This window comes from Triturus cristatus, chromosome 7 (assembly GCF_964204655.1).
Source record: "Triturus cristatus chromosome 7, aTriCri1.1, whole genome shotgun sequence".
Classification (NCBI taxonomy): domain Eukaryota; kingdom Metazoa; phylum Chordata; class Amphibia; order Caudata; family Salamandridae; genus Triturus; species Triturus cristatus.
Window position 1 is genome coordinate 912348204 of NC_140590.1, and position 15294 is coordinate 912363497.

The 15294-nt window shown below is 44.9% G+C and overlaps 1 protein-coding gene across 2 annotated transcripts in view; it reads left to right on the forward strand.

Moving 5' to 3' along the window:
- RARS1 (arginyl-tRNA synthetase 1) overlaps positions 1-15294 on the forward strand; it is a 219223-nt gene that overhangs the window by 55237 nt on the left and 148692 nt on the right. The gene's annotated exons all lie outside the window — the stretch shown is intronic.

The window sequence follows — 15294 nt, forward strand, 5'->3', positions numbered from 1 at the left end:
GTTAATGTTGGTACTACCAGTCAATATAGAAATTACTGAATTATGTGAGAGCTATACTAAGATTTGCACCCAAAAAGTATCTGCAAGAAGAATCTAGTCACCTAAAAGTGAAAATATTTAGAATCCCAACTAAATTAAGTATTCTGGCCATAAGAACGATTTTAATGTGATGTTGCCAATGGGGATTGTGAAAATTATTTCTTATTTGGTTGTCTGTTTTCCCAGAAAGCTCGGGAGCTGCATTTTAACTAATATGAAGTGGAGTAACATCTACAATCTAATCAAAACACAAAATGTCCAGTTTGATCCCTTAGCAGTTTGCTTTTCCTGCTCTTCATTCTTTAATTACAAGAGACTGAGTCGTCCATTTTTGGCTTAGGCACTTTCTGCTGAAGTTAGTGGGATAGGAACAATGCCTTATTCCAAGTATGTTTGAAATGAGTTAAACATGATGCCCGCCAGACCTACTATGTTATGCATGGGGATTAGAAATAATAAATGGGCACCTTTTAATTTTGATGTTTGCTTCTTGTCCATAGACTTCCTTCCAACCAGGGTCCTTTTTAGGTCTCGCCTGGCGTTAGCAGTGTGCATGCGCTACCCTCGCCATGCGAGGACCTCTTGGAATCAATACGGATTCCGAAGGGGACTTGAAGCCCCGCCCTTCTTTCCATTGGCTCGCGTCATAGCTTATGCTGAACGCAGCCTTTCTATTGTGAAGGAGGCTTTTTCATCCCTCCTTGTTGCCGCTCTGTCCGCTTTTAGCGCTGCCCACCAGGACTCGATGCTTTACTTGCAACGTGTTACTATCACTTTAATTAGAGGGTGAGGACCTTTTTTTTGTCAATCCGGCTGGAGCGCGACGCACGCTGTTTACTTATAGTCATTCCGGCTTATTTATTAAATTTTGCTTTACATCGGAGCGCGGTGCGCACGCTGTTTATTTATTATTTTTTACTTTACATTGAGCACAGCGCCCACTTTAGGGACACCGCGCTCCGTTTATTTATTTTATACCGGATGCCCGCACTCCGTTAAATATTGCTTCTGTGTGGAATCTATTACTTCAACATTGGCAACGAGCAGGAGGCAGTTGAAGGTTGGAGAGCGGCGCAGGCCCAGATCAGCACTTATTGGATCTGTGGGGTGTCGAATCCATGCAGAGGGTGCTGTGCTGCTGTCAACGTGGTTGGTTGGCACCTGTGGTGTAATCGGCATGGTGGGGCCTCAATCAGTGAGTCCGTGAGTGAACTGGGCTGCACGGGGGCTGGTGACGTTATTACAAACAGCGACGCGCAGAGACAGAGCTAAATCCGCTACCGGGAGGAGTGCAGCAAAGGAACACGCCCCTGGGAGCGCTCACCTACAGACACAAAGCGGCAGGCTGTGCCTCACTAGATGCCGGGGTGAGGGGCTAGACGGCTGTCAGTGCTTCTTAATGCTGGGGCACCCCATAAATCCGGGGCGCTGGTAGAGGGATGCACACCGTACCCACAGGGCCGCGGCGAGGGCTGGTGGAAGACTGTGGGTCTCTGGATGCTGATAGGTGCAGGAGTTTGTATTTGCTATTCACTGATTACCGCCGCCCACCACTTCCTTCTTATACCCACTCCTCCATCTCTGATCCTCCCCACAGCTATTTCCCCCTTATCTGCACCCGGCCCTTCCCATTATGCCTTCTCCCTCCTCTTCGACCCTCTCTCTGCCCTCCAGCCCCCCTGCTCCATTCCTCGCACCCATCCCCAGATTCCCTGTCCTTTCTCCGCCCAGCCCCTTCCTTCCCCCTGGCCCACACCAGCCCTTTCCACATGCTTTCAGAGACGCAATGAGGAAGAAGAGGGAGCAGCGTCATTGTTGTCATGGAGACCGGTGGTTGCAGGCATGGAGAGGGCACCCCAGCCCCTCGCAGCCTCTTTATCCTTCAAGCAATGGCGAACTCAGACCGGCACTGTGAGGTAAGGCAGAGGGGCTGGGGAGGGGGCAGGGGCTGCTGAGGTTCCAGCATTGCGTGAGAGAGGGAGAGAAGGGGCGAGGTGGGGGAGAGAAAGAGTACAGTAGATGGGAAACCAGCGGGAGAGGTTTGAATGTGGTAGCGAAAGAACACAAGAGGTGGCCAGAGAGCAGGAGAAACAGAGAGGCAGCTGAGGTAACGGAGAGAAGAGGAGAGTGGTGGGCGAAAGCCAGAGAGATACAAAAACACCTACAAAAGAGCACGAGGGACAGGAGGAAAGACGATAAAAGAGCACCAGACAGAGAGGAAGAGAGGAGAGAATAGAGAGAGAGCACGGGAGAGAAACGGGTACAATTGGGAAGGGAGGCGAGCAGACGGCGCAATGGAAAAATAAACCAGCATTTGCAATGCAATAGGTCTCGCATTTACACGAGTTTGAGTCATTGACATTGCAAATGACAATGCCTTTTATTTTTGTTTTGGCAAAGTGAGATCAGTTGACTGGGGTGCTTGCAATGTTCAACACTCCGTCCATCATTTGCTTTGTTCGCCATAGGTTGGCAGGGTATGCTCAGACGTGAGTCCCCTGCTCACTTTGCCACTGGATTCAAGCAAGCCTGGCTGAAGACGGCTGAAATGCCAGAAACCGGTCCTAGGATGCTTGTTTCCAGTCCAGGGAAGACATGGCTTGGCAGTTCGGGCTGGACTGTTCCCATGAGGCACAGGGTCAGACTGATTTGCATATGGCCATGTCTGAACTGGGGTGGCAGAGTGGGCTAAAGAACGGTGATGGATTAAACCCAGATCAGTTGACTGGGGGTGAGTGCTTGCAATGTTCAACACTCCGTCCATCATTTCCTTTGGTTTTTGCAATAGCTTAAACTCGCCTAAAGGCAAGACCTATTGCCTTGCAAATGCTTGTTCAAGATCTTCCTGATAGCAGATATGGTTGTGATCTAAATTTGTGTGTTTATTTAGCTTCTAATTAAGTTTTCAGTTCCTAACATAGTTTGGTAAGCTTATGTTTCTAAATGATATATGTTTTTAGCCAGGGAATAATATGAAGTTGTTCTAGTAAGGGCTATGTCTGGCATAGACTCGGAAATAAATACGCACCTCTTTATGGACCATCTTCAGAAAAGTCTAGGGGGAGTTTCTCACCAAAGTTTCTCCCTGGTAGGCAATTACCTTGCTCAAATGATGAGTTTATTCACTTCTCTGAATCCAGCCTGCTTAAAGCCCAGCACATGGACGTTTCTGCCTTTTTGAATAACTAGCAGCTCCCACTTTGGAGTAGGGGAAAGGGGAAAACAGAGACCTAGTTCTTGCTTCCACACAGCAGACACATTTGTCACCTTGTAAATTCAGGAAATGTGGGTGATTTAGCCTACCTAAACCCCAAACGATTTATGGAAAGCTTAAGATTGGCACAATTGTAATTTTGTTAGATCCTCCAAAGGTTAGGATGTTAAGCTGCGTACTTTAATACATATATTCACACTGTTGATCTATCAGTTTTATTTAATAGTGATACCCATCCTATCACCCTTGCTATTCAGTTTGTATCTGGAACCTCTTGGTATCCACCTGGTAAGACAGTATCGCACTCTGTCAGTATGCTGATGATGGTATTCCACTGTATCTTAAGTTATCCTGAACGTCTGCTTCCATTGCCTGAAAAACCGACTTGACAGCATTCTGTTAGGGATGTCAACGGCTTCAAACCGAACGCACCCCCAATTACAAATTTCATCCTAATTCATGGAGGTAGGTGACCAATTTAGAATGAGAATTGCTCCACCACGAGCCGCTAGATGGATGTGCACCTTCTTTTGCCACATGCATCAATGGCTAGACTTCCTAATGGATTCCCACCTCTTCTTCAATGAGTGCATTCTGGAATCTCCAGTTGGTGTGGTATCCCATCAGCCCAGCCTCCTGTGCAGACCTAATTTTTTCCTTCTTTCACATGCATGGTCTGCCACCGCACCCTACAGACACGCCTCCAAGAAGCCGGAATCCAAGAAAAGGCCCTTGACTGGACCACGTCCTTCCTCTCCGGCAGAACACAGAGCGTCCGCCTCCCACCTTTCCGTTCAGAAGCCACCGACATCATCTGCGGCGTCCCCCAGGGCTCATCCCTCAGCCCGACGCTGTTCAACATCTACATGGCCCCCCTCGCACAAGTGGCCCGCCACCACAACCTCAACATCCCCTCCTATGCCGACGACACCCAGCTCATCCTCTCCCTCACCAAGGACCCTCACACCGCCAAAACCAACATTCACGAGGGCATGAAGGCCATCGCCGACTGGATGTGGAGCAGCCGTCTGAAACTGAACTCGGACAAGACGGAGGTCCTCATCCTCGGACCCACCCCCTCAGCCTGGGACGACTCCTGGTGGCCGACCGCCCTGGGGACAGCACCGATATCAACCGACCACGCACGCAACCTAGGATTCATCCTCGACTCCTCCCTCTCCATGTCCAAGCAAGTCAACGCCGTCTCCTCCTCCTGCTACAACACTCTACGCATGCTCCCCCGGATCTACAAATGGATCCCGACCGAAACAAGAAGAACAGTGACACAGGCCCTCGTCAGCAGCAGACTGGACTACGGCAACGCACTCTACGCAGGAATCCCAGCCAAACACCAACGGCGGCTACAACGCATCCAAAACGCCTCCGCCCGACTTATCGTCAATGCACCCGCCGCAGCCACATCACCCCGTCCTGAGAGACCTGCACTGGCTCCCCATCGACAAGAGGATCACCTTCAAGCTCCTCACCCACGCACACAAAGCACTCCACAACGCCGGACCAGCCTACCTGAGCAGCAGACTCGGCTTCTACACCCCCACCCGCCAGCTCCGCTCCGCCAACCTCGCCCTCGCAGATGTCCCCCGCATCCAACGTACGACCGCCGGCGGCAGATCCTTCTCTTACCTCGCCGCCAAAACCTGGAACACCCTCCCAACCCACCTACGACAGACCCAAGACCTACTCGCCTTCAGAAGACTCCTCAAGACCTGGCTCTTCGAGCAGTAGCGCCCCCCCCCCCCCCCCCCCACCACCCTCCCCCACTCCTCAGAGCTTTGGGACCCTCACGGGTAAGTAGCGCGCTTTACAAGTACCCTGATTGATTGATTGATTCCATTAAGGTCGATAAATGTCATTGCTCATACAACAGTCTAGTTACTTAAATAACTTCCTGTTACCACCCTTGAATTGTTCATTGCTGTATTCCCTGGTGCAGCACTTCTAAATAGCAGGACAACACAAAGGTGACTACATTGCACTAACCATCAGAAACTGCCACTGACTCCCTCTCCAAGCCTGAATCAAATTCAAAACCTTAAGCACCATTTACAGAGCATTGTAAAAACTGACAATCTAAATCAGAGGTCTTCAAACTTTTGTAGGTTGAGCCCCCCAGCTGAATTTTTTTAGATGTTGGGCCCCCCCACCACCTGACAGAAATTTCTGGAATCTGGTACACTACATAATCGACCGCCACGCGCATATCAGGGGCCATATCCGGCAAATAATGTTCAACACAATAAGAGTGTTTAGTAAACTGCAGGTTTGTGAGTGGGTGTGGTGAAATGACAGAGGCTTATTACACCGCTAAAAACACAATTTTCAAAGATAAAATGTGTGCAAATTGTTTTTACTAGGATGCTTTGTTTTACACATGACATAGATTAATAATAACACCACCAACATAAATGTGACAGGTGTGCCGGTTTTTAGCCACATAGACTGTCAATCTGTGGATGGATTTTTGCTACTGCCATCCACAGGTTGTGCTCCACATCCAGTCTTGAATGATACTTAGTCTTTAATACCGCAAGCGCTGAGAACCCAATCTCACATAAATAGGACGAACTGAAAGGCAAGAGAGTTTTGATAGCATTTTCTCTCAAAGCTGAATATTCTGCAGACATTTTCAGCCAAAACAGTGACTGTAAGGGAGACAGTGTTATCAGATTTTTCTAGCACTCTCTAGCTCAGACTTGGGACACGAGAAATAATTCTTCTCTAGAAACCATTAACAAATGTTTTAGGCAGCATTATAATGGGATAATTTCTCACCAACCAGTTATGGATCCGAAGACAAAGGTGAAAGTCCACGAGAGGGCGCTGATCGAACACCTAATTGAGAATTCTTAGTGGTACGATAAGTTGCTTGCATGATTCAGTTGGGGTTTAGGACACGTCGGGCTTATGTTTAAAAAGAAAAATAGAACTGATAATAAATGAATGATGTTGCCTATTTTACTTCAGAGCAATGTTGTCTGAAAGACTTTGTGGTGGCAGGGACATGTTAAGGATTTTGGGTGCCCTGGGCCAATACTATTTTTGGGGCCCCTGTTCATAACAGCTTTGTGATTAAATTATTCACTTTCAGCTCTGCCTTACCCTCTTTAGTCAGGCTACTAACGGTGCACAGGCGCTATGGTCGAGATTCTAAAAGTGTTTACATCTAATATTCAGAGATAGTGATGTGTGTTTTCACTGTTGTAACAAAGCAGCAGCCCACAAATTTTACAGCGAATAATATCTGTGATCTCCTCCAATTTCTCATATGTGAGGACCCGTTTTGATCTAAAATAAACTTTTTTTATGGTTGTTGCATAAAACAAAAACATTTCTCTGCAAATGGTAATAGACTCCCTTACATCAATGACATTAAAAAGAAATGAAGCAAAACGGTATTTACAAGAATCTGTTTAGGAATTATTCCAGGCCATAAGGGCAAAAACAGAGCTGCCTCTATCAAGTGGCCCCCTGAAAGGCTGGATTGCAGTGCATGTAAATGTGTCCTTTTGTAATTTAGGAAGAAAACCTTGATGGGGCACGACATGCCCATACTTGTGTACAGGGGCGCAACTAGACCCAAACTTAGGGTGGGGGCGAACACGCCCTGCCAGGGCTGGCCCAAGCACTGGTCGCACACAGTGGAACGGTCTGTTTTGGCGCCCCCTCCCCCATTTCCTCCATCTCCATGAATTTCCTCACTACCACTCACCAACAATGCACCTCATCTCTCTATAGCACCTTTCTGCCAAACATTTCATTTTTTATATCACTACTCATTGTTTACTCACACTCAGTTCTTTGATCTGCATGGTACACGTTCTTTGTAGCAGGCACATTAAACCTCTGCACTGTGTGGGTGGCAGGAGTACCCATGTGAGTGCAGGGCGAGCCATGCAACAGTGTGAGAGTAGGGTAAGAGGAGTGACTGCAGGGTGAGTGAGGTGACCATATGAATTTGGGTGCGGATGTAAGTGCAGAGTGGGATGAATGAATGTATGGTTAGTGCTGGTCTTATTTGAGTGAGATTGCAGATTTGAGCAGTAAGGGGGACAGGTGAGTGAAGTGTCACATGAGTGCAGGGTGAGCAGTGTGCTTGTGTTACTGCAGGATGAACAGCGCAAGTGCATTGTGAGTGCAGAATTATCACTGTGAGTACAGGGTAAGCGGGTGAATGGTGTGAGTGCATCGAGATCAGTGTGAGGGCATTGAGATTGCTGTGAGTGCAGGGTGCGCATGAAAGTGAAGGGCGAGAATGGGGAACGAGTTGTCTGAATGCAGGGTGCATACCCAGACACTTGAAGTAACTCAGCGGGTTATTGACGGTAGCGTAGGGTTTCAGATATGTTAAACTATTGCTATTATGGCATTAACCAGGGATCAGGGTGGAGGAAATAAATGTGCTGATCGTACAAAAAACTTCCAGTTTTATGATTAGGGTTGCCAGCTCATTATTTTGATGTCCCAGGCAGTACAAAAATAAAAAAATAAACAGTCACCTAAAGCTGTATTGTCAGCACTTGTGTGTGCATACCTTCAACAGTAAATATAAATAGAAGCACTTTTAATTGTGTTCCTGGGCTGCCTGAATGATATATGACTGATAATAAAATGAAACAAAGACAGGAAAGTCACATTACAAATGTATACATACTTCTTTATAAGCATATTTAGTGTCAAGACAATCATTTTGCAGGCTGTTTAAACAACACATGGCTGGCTGGCATTTTTCTTTTGGCAACTTGAAGCCCTGTGGACGTTGCGTGCCTGCATGTGTAAATTTAAAAAAATAACTTTGTCTCCTTTTGCTAAGAGCTAAACCCCCCCAGGATAGGGTGACCAGATTCTCAAAACAAAAAACGGGGACAGGTCATAGACATAGAAGTAGGACTAAGGTTTGCCGTAACCATCGACATAAAAGTAGGACTATTTGACAGCTGTCATAGACATAGAAAAAGGACTACAAGGACAGCTCCCTCCGCAGACCGAGATGAAGCATTACAGACGATATTAGTTTTTGTCATACCTCATGTGGGCTACATAATGACAGAGATTGTCATCAGACTTGCAATTATACATCTTGGACGATCATGAGGGGCCTAATTCAGAGTCCTGCGGTTAGGGTACTTCATCAGAAACTTGACTGAATACATTGTCTGCAAAACCCTCTGCTTGCCCACTCTATTTTGATTAGGGTAGGCTGCCTGCGCTTCAACGGCATTGCCCCTTCAGGCTCTGCTCACGGAAATTTCGACCGCCCAGCAGATTATGGGCAGTTAGAGTAAAGGCATCAGACGGTCTCAATTATTTCGAGTGAACAATATGATGTGCCCTTCTTTCCGTCCATCACTGCCCAATAGAAACTAGTGGTCACAAACAGAAAAACAAATAATCATACCCAACACCAAGATATAAAACACTCAGGGTGTGGGGGCATTTTTGTATTGTTTAGAATAATCTTCCACTTTAGAAGTTTGTTTCGAATAAACAAATATGTTTGGAGCGCGGTCATCAGAAACATGGCGGGCATGCACCAAACTTTTTGAGCAACAAAGATCACTGCAGGGCTGAAGGTGTTCTCTTGATAAGGTGTCAGGCCAGACTGATGGAGGCAATGACCGATGGCTGCCACGTCATGATGACATAGGTTACGCTGCGTGAACAAAGAGAAGGGAAATTCCGAGAGAAAATGTCTCTCTTCAAAGGATTTCCCTTCCTGCTACAGCGCTCACCAGGCGTGCAACACCCATTGAACTCAAAGGGCTTCATCCCCCCCCCCCTGCCCCCCCCTCGTGTGTGGCAGCCCGGGATGAGACCGCTTCCCGGGCATGCCAGAGCACTTCACAGGTCTTTAAAAAGACCATTTGCATTTAATGAGGCCTCGCTGTTGTTTCACCCCTTCTAAGAGCCCCTGCAGCTCCACTCTGCCTAGATTCAGCCCCCCCACCCCCGAAATCAGCGCCACTCTGCCTACTATTTAAAGATTCAGCCCCCCCCCCCGAAATTTTTGCTTAGCCCCCCCCGAAATTTGGCTCTAGTTGCGCCTCTGGCGCTCACCACAGTGAAGTCACACGCAGTGAAAACAGAGCATGCGCGCGGAACAGTAAAAAAACGGGACATTTCTGTGTTTAACACGGACACTGTTATAAAACGGGGACATTTGACTCACTTGGAGAGAAGTGTCGGGACACGGGGACACTTCTCTAAAAACGGGGACCGTCCGGGGAAAACCGGGACGTCTGGTCACCCTACCCCAGGACGGCGGTAAACTTGTAGAGTTGAAATGCTTCGGCTGCAGTGGGAGGCAGGATGTCTCCTCTGCTATGAAATCAAACTCGAAGGAACAGGACTGTCTGTTCGTTTGCTTTCGTTTTGAGCAGGAGACTCGCTGCCTCCCACTGCAGCTGAAGCATTTCAGCTCTAATAATTAACCCCCTCCTGGGACAGTTAACTCAGCTCTTTACATGACAAAAGCATGGGCATGTTGTGCCTTATCTATTTCCCCTCCCTCCCCCCTCCAACCCTCTGTTACCGGAGCTCTACAATTAAAAAATTCCCATTTGAAATGGGTGAAGACTTGCGATGGGGGACAGTAAAAGACCAACAAAGGGAAGATCTTAGTGTGGAGTCTACGGCCCCACTGAGATGGCGTCGCGCCCCCTTGCGGGGGAGCGCCCCACAGATTGAAAAACTCTGATCTAAATGGAAACCCCTTTCCGGAACAGTGCACGTATACAATGCAAAGCACAAATCAAGGAATTATTGAAATCTTTGAACTAAGAAAGGAGATGCTCCAAGCCTTCTCTTTGCAATGACCCACTGCCTCACCCTGTACTGTCCCCTTCTCTCCTTGTGTCTGCAAGTTACCAATCACCCTCTTCTCAGTTCATCATAGGAATCCTCCACCTCTACCCTGACACATTGGATTAACATGCGTCCAACCCTCTTCTCTGCCGTTTAGCCTCATCTTTACCAGGGTCCGTGCCTCCTGTAAAAATCTCACTTAAAAAAAGCAAAGTTTAAAGTAGCATTATAGTTGGGTGAAAATTTCAGTTACAATATGTTTTAAATGAGCAAAACCACCGAAGTTAATCAGTTATAGTTATCACAAGTAACTATAGCTCGTGCCCTAAGGTAACTATATTTGCACCCCTGCCATGCACATTTTTCCCATCAGTAATGTCATTGCAAATGTTGCAGTGATATTATCAATGAATGTAATTGTATTTATATAGCGCTTACTACCCCTGATGAGGCTTTGAAGCGCTTTGCGGCAAGTAGCATGCTACTCCTGAATCCAAAGGATTCGTTGTGAATTAGTTTAGGGAAATAAACGTTTTTAATATGAGCTAAGGACATGTTAGTTTTGATTTAATAGCATAAAGGAGGCAGAGGAGGGAAGAGCCTAGACAGTGTTATTTGGGAGATCATGTTTGTTATATGAGGTTGACTCAAAGAGGGGGTCTAGGATGTGTTATTGTGAAGATCATAGTAGTAAAATGAGGTTTGGGTTGGGTCAAGGAGGGAGAGAGGAGGGGAGACCCTTTAAAGGGTTCTATGCAAGATCATAGAGGTAAACTGCGGTTTGGGGTGAGTCAAGGTGAGATAGACGAGGTAAGAGTCAAGAAAGGACCTTTGGAGATCATGGTAGTAGAGTGAGATTTGGGATGAGTCGGAGAGTGGAGGTAGATGATATATATTGAGAGAGATATAGGATTAGACATAGAGTGGTGCATTGAAGGGAGCTGTTTTTTTTTTTATTCTACAGTAGGAGTAAAGTAATAAAATAAATAGATTGATAATTACATAGAAAGGGTACACCTGTGTAAAGGTAAAAAAGAGATAAAATTGTCTTGTATAAAGTTCCATATGTGCAAGTATGGATAGATAGTTAAAAGTTCAGACTTCCAGGTGTTGCTGTATGTAAAAGCTATTTGTGTGTGTGTTACATACAGCAGCACCTGGAAGTATCTATCTATCCATCTATCTATCCATACTTGCACATATGGAACTTTATGCAATACAGTTTTATATATCTGTAATATGATCCATGGTAGAGGCCATTGGCATAATCAAGCTTAGACAGTACAAGAGAGATAGTAGCCTGGTCTTTGTGTGGAAATCCTAGGTGCGAGAAGTTGTGGCATAGAGTTTTCATGGTAATGAAGCTTGATCTTGCTAACTTGTCCACTTGGGCATTTATTGATCATTTGTAGTCCAAGGTAGTTCCAAGGTTTCTAACTTCCTTAGATACTTAAGGAAGTGGTCCCAGATTGTCAGGCCAGGCACAGAGTGGGTCAGAATTTTTCCAATTTTCACATGTGAGCATTTCTGTTTTGGAAGCATTCAGTTTGAGGTGGCTATATGTCATCCACTGATCACCGGCTCTGAGGCATCTGAAGATTTTTGGGTTTCCAATGTCTTTGGGGCTTTCCAGTTTAAGAAAAATTTGTGTGTCATCTGAATAGATATAGCACATGAGCTGAAATTCATTGATCATTTCCATTAATGACTTCATGTAGTTGTTGAAAAGCATGGGTGAGATGATAGAACTTTGAAGGACCCCTGCTTTTGTGAAGAATGGTTTGGATGAGAAAAGGGGAGTATGGATGACATGTGCCCTGTTTTGAAGGTAGCATGTGATCCAGTCGAGAGCCGGCCCCTCTATGTCAGCGTTGTAATCTTTGGATTATAGTGTCTTGGTCAACTGTGTTGAAGGCAGCTAAAAGATCCAAGAGAAGTAATGCAGCAGCCCCGTTCCAGTCTACTATGTTTTTAAGGTCATCCCAGATGGCGATGAAGGCAGATTCTGTACCTCATCCTGGACGGAATCCGGTTTGGAAGTTGGAAAGTATGAAATTATGTTAATTAAATTGTGACATCTGGAGGAATGCTGCTCTTTCTATTAGTTTACCCAGGAAAGGTCTATTTGTAATTGGTCTGTAGTTGTCTGGGTCATGCGGGTCCAGGCTTGCATTCTTTAATAATGGTCATATGTATGCTTTTTTTTTTTAAGTCTTCTGGAAAGATTCCTGCAGTTAATGAATTATTGATGATTTTTGTTATTTGTGTGGCAGCAGAGGCAGTTAGAAGAATGTTTGTGGTACACAAGAGTCAGAAGGGCAGCCAGCCGGTGCCCTGCTTGCTTTAACCAGATCTATCAATTCACTTTGTGATAGTTATTTGAAGGAATGCAGAGGCTGGGATAGCCTACTCTTGGATGGGTTTGCTGGAAATGTATTGGTGCTTGTGGTTAGTTATAAATATGAACCCAACATGACTGCTTTGGTTGTGTAATGATTTGCCAGTTTGTGAGTAAATTCTAGAGTCATGGGACGGGTTTCTTCTGTGCATTTAGGTGTACGGAATTCAGTGAGAACTTGATAAAATTCTTTACATTTGAATTCTGTCTGAATAGACCTTTTTTTAAATGTTCTTTTTTCCCCAGCTTTTTTGATTGTTGACTTCTGTATTATGTTAGGTTTTTGAAGGTGAAGTTTGATTACTATTTGTTTTGAGCCAGGTGCGTTGCAGCTTTCAAATTTGTTGTTTAATCTCTTTTGATTCTGCATTCCTCCAAGGTGCTAGTTTTCTTTTGTCCTGTTCTGTTGTTCATAGTGATATTAGGTTATTAAAAGCTTCCTGGAGCCACTCCTAACGTTTTTGAACAGAATGTATTTTATCTAGGTCTGTCTTGGAAGTTAGTTGTGTTTCTAAGAATTCATGATTGAGTTTGTTCCATGGTCGATAAGTGGATGCATGTATGGTGGACTTGGGTATGTTGATTTGTGGTGTTTAATGTTGGAAAGCTACCAGATGGTGGTCTGATCACGTTACTGGAGTAATCCTTTGAAAGGTAGCTAATTATAGATTTGCAAAAATAACATCTAGGATGTGTCCAGAGATGTGTGTAGGTTTGTGGATGATCTGATTATAAGTTCAGTGTGTCTAGGCCAGTGATGACAGTTTTTGGATGTGGCATATTAAGTTGTCAAACCATATGTTTAGGTCACCAAGGATGCATAAGTTGGAGTGTAGTGTCATAAGGTTTGAAACTGAGTCTAGAAACCTGTCTGGGAATGATGCATTGCTACATGGTGGTCTGTAAAGAATGAGGAAGTATAGGAGGAAGTTGGTCTAGGGTTGTATCTGGTGATGGAGGCCTCACAACCTTGTATGGAAATGTCATGAGCTTTGGTTCTTCTGAGGCTCCCCCCGGTTTAGGACATGGGGACTGTGGTTGCACAGAATATTTTTCACAGTAGCGGCCATGATTATGTTAAGGGGTACGGAAACGGCCCTATTATATTTACATTTTCTGTACTGCTGGACTGCTGTCAGATCAATCTTCCAGATATACCTAATTTTGTAACCTCTTCAAGCCCAATCTGAGCCCCTCTTTGAACATTAATTTCTCAAACGGCTGGACTGATTTGCATCAAATCACAAAAAGCATATTTTCTGAGTAAAGCTTTTAACTTTTTTCCACATTTGGTGTAATTCTGTTCAGCCATTTTCTTTTATTGGAGTCAAAATTTTCAGTTGGGAATTAACTTGGGGGGCCCCCTTTTTCCTTGGCCCCCTCCCTAAGGATCAGCACAAAAATGTTCATGAAAGAGCTGCAGTGACTTAACAGCACCTAAGTTCTTAGGAAAAACAACATCCTAATTATACCTGACCTAAGTATAGCTACCACAGTGGCGTTCATTGCTTTGTTTTTATATATATTTATTAAACATAAACAGGCCAGCAGAACTCCTGCTTTTCGAATAAAATAAATAATACACACACACACCAAACCCTCCCCCCCCCATTGCACATCCCCAGACGGGGACACAAAAAACTTGCACTCCAAGATTGCGTCCTCATGTAAGATTTCTTTTACTGGCAATGCGTTTTTACCAAAAGGTCTTTTTCAAAGTTTGAATTTGTTCAGTGCACAACCACCATATATGAGCTCATAAACAAAAACATATAAAACAGACATAGTGTTTTTCGCTGCCTCAATAGAACTCAACATGTCAGGATCTGAAGACCGACTTGGGTTAAGCTACATCACAACGGGGGCAGCTTCACCATTATTTACATTGCATATCATTACTTCATGATAATTATACAAACATTCGTGCAGCCATGGTTTTTGCTTAAAAGAACGCATTTGCCATAATTGAAGTGTAAACAATAGCAGAGCCTTAAATACATCTGTCAGCTCTATGTAAAACAAATTTGCCGGTCCAGAGACCTACTATAATATCATGAGTGTACCCCAGCACACGCCACATTTAACATACATGCTATATAACTAAAACGGAGCCATTTTTAAAACGGGTAATTCCATCGGCTCACTTAGCAACACACTTGTAGGTCGAGTGACCCATTCACTAGTTAGCGCCCCACCATGAGTCTAACGGCCCAAGGCCTAGGGTACAATGCACAAACATGTATGCAAACCTCATACTAAATCAAAGCATATCAAATTAAGTCAAAACATAGCCCTGACCACCCTATAACAGTTAATACAGTTCAAAGCATAATAACTTGTCATTTGACAACCTTTTTATGCCTGTGTTCACCCAGTGGCAACAAACTTTAAATGTCTGAGCATCATCAATATTCTCATCGTACCTTGACAATTCAATGGAATGATGTGCAGCTACTACTACGCTACAGTCTCAAGACAAAGTGCTAATCCTAAAAATATATATATTTACTAGGACACGATGCTCGTGTGGAGTGGGGAAATAAAAATAGGAATACACAGCAGGTGTAAAATTCTGTATGAGGATTTCCAAGAAACACCTAATTTCCAATTAATATTTCAGCTGGAGATACTGGTAGGGGAGGAAGAGTTCCAAACCACACAACAGTACGAGCAGTAAAAACAACGGTATCATTTGGAAGGGCTCAGAGCATGGTGTCCAGAAACATAAGGATAAACTGGTACTCTTCCGATATGCACAAACATTTCCTCATCCTCTTTCACACCACGTGGGGATTTGCTGTCGAGGAGAATGATGTACTTG